Genomic DNA, 8,771 nt, shown 5'->3' on the forward strand with positions numbered 1-8,771 from the left:
TATGTCTAGTCGGTATAAATCAATATAAAGAGACATTAAAAATAATAATGTGGTGTATTGACAAATAAAACGTGAATGGACGCATAAATGTATGTACAGATAAAATCAGATGATGCGCCGGGCCGAGATGATGCACGCGGGGGTTCGGCTTAGTATTCTGACCGGGTGCGTCGTTCGTACCACAAACGAAAGATAACTCAGCCAAAATGTCACGGGAACGTGCGATTGATAAACGAGTAACCCGGTACGTGTCGAAGAACTTGGAAGCATCAAATCCGTGCCAAGGACATCAACGCTATCGTTATTCCTAGGAGTTGCTGTTACTCTCACGAGAGATTGAAAGAGCTCTCGCTCTACAGACAACCGCTGTTAAATGTATATAGGAGTAGATCGAATACATACACATACACACACACACGGACAAATACGTGTATAATGCATTTATATATGAGCGGTGAGAGAGAAAAAGCTTTTGAGGTTGAATTTATAGAAAATAGAACACACAGAATGGAGTTGATCTACTGCATCGAACGTTTTGCAAATCGAGTTTTCAAGATATGACACTTTCTGACTGATCTGACGCTATAACACGAGCCATTGAAAAGCTTTTTGCAAACACTCAAATCAAATCAACAGTCAAAAATTCAAATATATAGAAAATTTACATTCAAATAACAAATAAATTTCAATATAAATAGTTTCTAAGCACAAAGGAACAAAGATATTCAACCAGTCACGTTCTTAAACTCTGAAATTTTATACAATCTTAAAAAAAATTTTTTAACATGGCCAAACATTAAAGAAAAATAGTACTACTATTAATGAAATTTTCTTAGCAAAAAATATATAATATATTTAATTGGTTTATTTTAACAAATTATTAGCAAAGATATCCTTTGCTAATTTTTTTTTTATGTGGTCATATATATATCCATTTATAATTTTTCGACCAAAGGTAGTCTTAAAATTCTCCGATAGATGGCGCATGGTCGCTAAAATATCTCATTTAAAGATAGTTAAATTTTAAGTAATAGCTTATAAAAAAAAAATCTTTTTTTTCTAACTCTTCTAAGTAATTTATCTGACAGTGATTTGTAGTTTCATCAACTACTAAATTAATTTTTGTTCAATAAGATATATTAATTGACGTAAAAATTTATAGAAAAAATAAAGAATTATAATAAATTTATTTTTAATCTCATTCATAAATTTGCCAATCGAAACTCGAAATGAATAAATTCAAAGACTCTTTAATTCAAAGACTACCCAGATGAAGACCAAGGATATATGAGATGAGTTGGATCTACTGGTATCGGCATTATTGAGGGCAACTAAGGCCCAACTAAGGAGCAATAGCAGCAGGAGCAGGAGCAGAAGTAACAGCGTATAATCTCAGCGGTTATTAATGGCGAACGTTTGGGAAAGTGCTACCGGGCAGAGCAACCCCTTTGCCTCCTCTCTATCCCCGTTACCACTCAATCATTCTTTTTATTTCTTTTTATCGTGATGCTCAGCTATATATACGTCGGTCGGTGCATGGTTTGCTAATCGCATATCGGTGGCTGGTTCGGATCCACCGTCGGGTCTGACTTACCATTTTTTTTTATTTTTGCTCAACAATATTTTTTTTTTGTTTTGCTTCTGGTTGGCTGGACTTTTTTCTGGACGAAAGAAGTAGCCCCCGTTCTTAGACCACTCGGTCTCCTCTCAGCCTTCTGGTGTCTCTTTTTCGCTTGGTAAAACTGCATTCCGCTTGTCGTTAGTTTAGCTCCTCTTACCCCGCGGCTTCACCGACGGCGATCCTAAGCGAGTGCTGCTTTAATTACCGGCTCCGGACGATCTCCGCCGCGCCCGGGTTAATCACCTTCTCAGTTATACAAATGCTTTCCAGGCGTTACTTTATATTGCGCAGCTTCGTACTCTTTCTGTATATATATATAAATACAATGCAATAAGCCATTAATGCTCAATCTTCAAATTAATCATTAATATTAACTGACAAGTAAACGATTTTAAAGAATACATTTTATAAAAAAAAAAAAAAAAAAAAAAAAAATGACTTTAAATAACTCGACTAATATCTAAGCGATCTAGAGATCTGTTCAGTAAATTTTCGTGGGAAAGAGAGAGTTACTAGTAGATGAAAAACTTAGTGACCTTGGGCAAGTGATAAAAGAGGGAAACTCTATTTAGCAGGCCATAAAGAGCAACCGAAATGTCTGTTTAGTGGAGCCAAAAGTGCTCGACCGTGGGAAATAAAGTCAAGTAAGAAAAAGGATGAGGATCTGAAGCCAAAAAAGCAATTGAGGATTTTGGATGGTCTTCTTAAACTGCAAAATACCACTCGGTACAAAAAGGTTTGCTTAGGAATAAAGGATACTCATCCTTGTATATATATGTATTGGAAGGTCAGGTTATCGGTAAGATCGGACACGGGGTCGAGAATTCGGCTTATCGAGAATAAAAGTAAAGTCTTGACCCTCTGTTACTTAGACCCTCGTACTCTTATTTCGACTCATCCGGTCGGATCTAGAGGGTCCAAATTGTCTCGTAAAATCAACTCGATTGCCGTCAAATTCAGTCGTTTGTTTTTGCTTAGCCACGAGCCTGCTTTTTGTGACCAGTTTTTCAATCGCGTCACTGTCGGAATCTCATAAATTTATCATTAATGTATTGTTCGTTCATTCGTTTAAAATATTGCATGCCTTAAGCGCGAAGCGCGCTACGCTAGTATGCTCTACTCTCGCCTAAAAATCGTGATTTCGATTAAAACGTGATTTTCATAATTTAAACGAAAAAAATTATGGATAAAAAGCATATTGAAATAAATAATTGTAACTATAGAACACGTTAAAAAAATTTTTTTATCGATTAAATAAGATTTCTCAGAAAAAACTCGTTTTTCTGATGAATTAAATGAATAAGAGCGTGGTATTCACGGGAGCTATGGGCTTGATAACACCACAACTTTGTCAAAAATCACTTTCACGATTTAATTTTTTTTTTGTTTTATTCCTGAGGAAGTTTATCAAAACCCTTGTGAAAATTGCGTGTCAAAATAGTTCCGTTTCGATACAGTTAATTTTTTTCGATTGTCAGTTTGGGGACTTTTTCTTCCATTTCGGCAGCCATATATATTATTTTTCATAAACAGAATTGAAATAACTATAAACAAGCAGAAACTATACATACATGATGGTATAAATACTAACTGTTTTATCATCTGTTAAAATTTTTCTTTAGTTCGACCTACAGAGGGGATAATACTACTCGCGGGAAAATTCAAATTAAAAGCGAATAATTTTTGTTATGATCTAAATAATTTATGTATGACATGAGCGCTTAAGGCATACTCATTTGGATTTTCCAAACTTTTTTTTTCTATTATTATTAGGAAAAAAAATATATTTAGCTCTAATGATTGCGGAGAAGTTTATTAGAACGTATTTAACGGGGATTATTAAAGTTAGAGAACGAGAAAATGAAAGAGAGAAAGTTTTGTACAGAGTATAAAGGACCCAGACCACCAAAAGTAGTTGATTCAAAAATAGTAGTAGTTGGTGTTGGATAAAATGGTTGAGATAGAAAGTAGTTATATAAGTGAGAGTAAACGAGCGCGAGTTTTCCAGGGTTGAAACGACCTTATTCGGCCTCTGCGAGTATTCGAGTTAATGTGGTACTTTGTTACCCCGCTGTATATCCCCAGGGCTCGCGAGGGATTAATACTTCCTCGTTCGAATCTTCACGGCTTTTCTCGAATCGTGAAACGAACCATGTCAATAGACTCCGTGTACCATTTAACATTATTCATTAAAAGATAAACTTTCTTTTGTACTTTATTTCAAAGCTTTTGATTTCTTTTTTTTTTTTATTATTCAATTTTTAACACGCCCTTATCAATTTAAAATTTTTTTCATGAAAATAATACAATACTGTAAACAATTTTCATCTCCGAAACAAAAGTTGTGATAATTTATATACTCGAGTGCAAAAGTCAAACGGATAAAACCATAAAACAAAGTGTCGAGGCTGGTGGAATAGAGGAGTAAAGCAGCTGAGTGCAGTGCGGAGCACGTCATATTGTGATGTATATAAGGATGAGAAGCCAGCAGCATTCCACGTTACGCTGGTAGGTCACGAGGCATTCGCACGTCGTTTAAAATGTACTTTGTTACTTCAAGACTAATACCCATATTATATACTTTATTATACATATCTGCAGAAAAGTAGATGTTAATACTCTTTCTCTCGTTTGAATTCGCGAGAAATATTTTTCGATTATTTTCTGGTTCTTAAACCCACTGATTGGAACCGGCAATTTTACGGATTGCTGATTATCCGTTCCCGTAAATTTGAAACAATTGATTCATCTCCGCCGCTTATGATGATGCCAGAGTATTTTTAAAGTAAGCTCGCTCGATATTTTACAGACTTTTTTCCTAATAAACTTTACCAGCAGCCAGCAGTACGGAAGAGTCTACACTCTATTACACCTACTTATTGGTTAGCTCTATTTCGTAAGGATTTACCAATCCAGGAACAATTTTATAAATCGAAGCCAGACAATAATATCTGGTAGACTGAGTACGAAAATTGACACGAGTCTTGGAAATTTTTAATTCAAAAATTTATCGATTGTTATTTTCGTAAAATTGGTTTGATTTTTTTTATTATTTTTTAAAATTCTTGCGAGTAATTTCCCAGAGTTCAACACACAGGAGCTTTCCGCGCGACTGCATATTATATCCCTGTCATTGCAGCTGCTGCACATTATTTCGAGACTAGAGAGTTTATATAGTTTGTTGGGATTTCCCGGACCGGCTGTTTCGTTCAGTTTCGGTGACACTGATTGCCAATCAATATGCCCATCTCGCTGGAGTCTAATTCACCAACAATGTTGATCAATCAGCTCACACAAACTCATTGTTCTCTCTCAATTATTTATTGACATTTTTTTTCCATCAAAAAAATTATTTTAGAAATTTTTTTTATTCAAATATTTGCTTATGTATAAATAACTTTATTATTTTTTCTAAAATTTATATTTTAATAAATTTATTTTTGGAGATTTTTAAATCGAATAAATTTTTATTAAAATTAGCAAAAATTTATAGCAAGTTTTGATAAAATATTTATATATTAATAATACTTGTACATGACAAAAAGAATATAAGGCTTAAAATAAATAATAAAATATTGAGGTTTATTTAGGTAGTGGAATATTTAATGTATTCAGTTAGTGTCCCCGTAATCCGTGGAATTATTAATTATACGAATTTGAGTGAGAGCAGCATGGCATGGTGATGATCAGGGAGTTAGTCTCCAAGTTCAGTGAGGCGTGGATATATATTTGTGTGAACACATCGTATATATATGTATATACCTAGATACAAACATATATATCTGTGTCTATAGATCTACCAAACACGTTTACACAAAATACAGTAGTTGTATATTGCGCGGATTCTCGTGCATTTATGGTACAGCTGGATAGCCGCGGTATTGCGCTGATTGCGACGTTGTTTGCTGTGCATTTTGACTACGATGACAGTGTGTATTCCGCGTTATTCCACATCAACGTACAATTTAGATAGTCTAGATTTTGTTGTTTCCATTTATCATCATCTGTGTTTAGAGATTTAAATTTTGTTCCTCCTTGTTTGCCAATATTTATCAAGTGCAGATAAATTTAGTCGTAGAGATCTTTATTGTAATTATAGATATAACACTAAAGTTGACATTAATACGAAGGAAAGTGATAATTGAATTACCTATTCAAAGTTGATAGTATTATCGGTGATCCGTGCTTCCGTGGTGTATCAAAAATCAATAATGCGAAACGGAAGTAATGGAATTTCCGGTTAAAGATTGTTCAGGAATATGTATGTGTGTGTTGATATTAAACGTATAGATGGCGATCCGGAGAACCAGCTGGAAAAGATGTATGCCAAACGGAAGCCAGTGTACCCGGAAACCATTACTGTCCCTCTAATTTCTTTACGATACTATTGGTCACGCTGGCGTATTTACTTGATATATGCGTGGATGATATATACAAAGATCGACACTTTATTCTTATTTTGATTTTATTGTGTTGTAAATATTTGACTGCTGGATTTTAAACGGCTCAATAAAAATCGATGATTCAACTTAACATCTGAAAATTCTTTTAATTCCAGTATTAAGTTTGTAATAATTATTCGATTCACATTCGTCGAATTTATTGAGATGGAAACCGTTCTGACAAATACATTCTCCTAAATTATTTATTTTAGAAATTACACATTTTTCATTTTCACCGCATTCAAATTCAGAGCATGGGTCAAAATTATTCATTGGACTTGCCTAAAGTTAAAATTATGTTAATTAATATTTTTGTAAAAGCCAATTGTAAAATATAATATACTTACGTTAATTACGAGAGGCACGAAGTGTATGACAATTAATAAAAAATAACTGAATAAAAAATGACCACTAACTGGTGACTTATAATTAAATAGTATATTAGATATTACAGTTGACTGAACTATTATTAAATTATCTCTTTAGTTCCTTTAATAAAAAATTAATTTGGACTTTTTATTACAACAACGCCACAGGCGTTATTATTTATAGAATTTGAAAGTATACTTTTTAAAAAAACAGTTATATTATATTTTTAATAGTTATGAAAATAATAATTGTGTAAAATATAGATGATTTTTTTTAAATTGTATTTATTGAAAATGTGAGTTCTTATAAAATTAAACTTTACGCTACCCTATAGTGACTAATTTAGGCTATAAAAAAATAGCTTAGAATAGTTAGAAAAAAACGCCTTTCATTGGTTAGATAATTTTATATTTATTGCCTGGACTTTGATAATACTAAATGGAAAAATTATAAAGTCATAATAGATTGAATAACTAATATCATGAGAAGATACAAATTGTCAGAGAATCATATGAAATAATTAAAGAAATAAAAGTAGCCATCGACTCTGGCTCAATAAGATCAATATTTCAAGAGAATTGATCAAATCTTGAAAAATCTGGTTACTGTGGTCTTGATCTTGATCTTGGCTGCTTATATGTTCAATTTAATTATTAATATCAGAATATATTTGATAAAAAAGATGTAATAAGTCAAATAATAATTACCGGAAATCGTGGTATATTATTTCAATTTACACCGGATTTTGTTGATAATATTCTAATAGATCTTTTCGAGTTGGCAGCTAAAAATTCATGTTAATAAATAGAAGATAATCAAAAATATCAAATAATATTTGAAACTCTGATTACCCATTTTTTCATAATATCAGATCTAGGACGTGGTCGAGGCAGGGATTCAAAAGGTTCTTCGTAGGAAGAAAATTGATTGAATTTGGTTACATCTGGTGACCGTGGTCTTGATGTTCGCTGTAAATGATTCTGATTTTGATATCAATACAAGAATATATGTGATGACAAGTTTTAATAAAAAAATTAAATATTAGTTACGAGAAATTATGGTCTATTAAATGAGTTTATGTCAAAAGATCCTGGAAATGTTGAAGGGCCTGATAACTGTGGATTTGGCGTTGGCTGCTAAGAATTTACGTGTATAATTAATTTTAAATGAGGTAAATTTTCTGAGTATAACGAAACTAAAAAAAGGAATATTCTTACTACCGGAAATTTTGGTCCAAATGATTGCCCGGGAGAAGGAGTTTGTCGTGACTGAGGTCCGGATGGTTGTCTATTAGTAGGCGATTGGTTAAATAATAAAGGATTCGGTAAATGCGGTCTTGATCCTTGCTGTTGATATTTAAATTCACAGTATTAATCAGAAAAATATATATTTAATTCAAAACATTTGAAGTTCATGTTAATTACCGGAGACTGAGGTCCATTAAATTGGATTTGATTAAAAGGCTCCGAAACTCCTGAAAAGCCTGATGCCTGTGGTCCAGAGCTTAGCTGCTAAGGATTAAATTTTGAAATTTGTTAGTTAGTTTACTAGTACAATTAAAAAAAGGGAAACTATGAAAAAACTTTAGCTATACCAAAGATCCTGGTCCAAATGACTGCCCACTAGAAAGATTTGGTAGAATCTGAGGTCCAAATGATTGCTCAAGCGAATTAGGTTGAACTTGAGGTCAAATGATTACCCGCTAGAAAGATTTGATGGAAATTGAGGTCCTAATGATTGCTTAGAAGAAAGAGTTGGTTGAGTTTTGGGTCCGAATGATTGCCTGCTAGAAAGATTTAGTTGAATTGTGGGTCCAAATGATTGCCCACTAAAAGGATTTGGTTGAATTTGAGGTCCAAATGATTGCTCAAGCGAATTAGGTTGAACTTGAGGTCCAAATGATTGCCCGCTAGAAGGATTTAGTTAAATTGTGGGTCCAAATGATTGCCCACTAGAAGGATTTCGTTGAGATCCGGGTCGTCTTGAAGTAGGAGAAGAATGCTGTTTAAAACATCAATTTTAATAAGAAGAATGAAGTCAGTTTTTACAACAAATACAAATTAAATCAATCCATAATTACGGGAAATTCTGTTGGACCACGACTCATTGGATAAGGGTATCCGGATGTTTTTGATCCAAAATTGCCCGATGATTGAGGATAATTAAATCCTGCACCGATCTAATCTTAAATTCATAAGCAAATTTCAATTAATGGTATAAAGTTAATACAAATTATATTTAAATTACCTGAGCATCGCCAGGTTTTAACCATGCTATTAACATGAATAGCGTGATGAAGAAAGAAGAAATATTGAAGAACTTCATTTTTCAATTTTTGC

At 33.0% G+C, this 8,771-nt stretch overlaps 1 long non-coding RNA gene across 2 annotated transcripts; it reads right to left on the reverse strand.

Moving 5' to 3' along the window:
• Positions 1-7,139: 7,139 nt before the first annotated feature.
• LOC123267427 lies at positions 7,140-7,933 on the reverse strand. 2 transcript variants are annotated; one of them, XR_006510032.1, is made up of 5 exons: positions 7,857-7,933; positions 7,653-7,778; positions 7,482-7,565; positions 7,284-7,400; positions 7,140-7,216 (listed from the first exon to the last, which is right to left on the reverse strand). It is a non-coding gene; the product is annotated as an uncharacterized LOC123267427 (long non-coding RNA). The 2 variants fall into 2 exon arrangements; XR_006510031.1 differs by having other exon boundaries at positions 7,650-7,778.
• Between the last annotated feature and the right edge of the window lie 838 nt (positions 7,934-8,771).

This window comes from Cotesia glomerata, linkage group LG1 (genome assembly GCF_020080835.1).
Source record: "Cotesia glomerata isolate CgM1 linkage group LG1, MPM_Cglom_v2.3, whole genome shotgun sequence".
NCBI lineage: Eukaryota > Metazoa > Arthropoda > Insecta > Hymenoptera > Braconidae > Cotesia > Cotesia glomerata.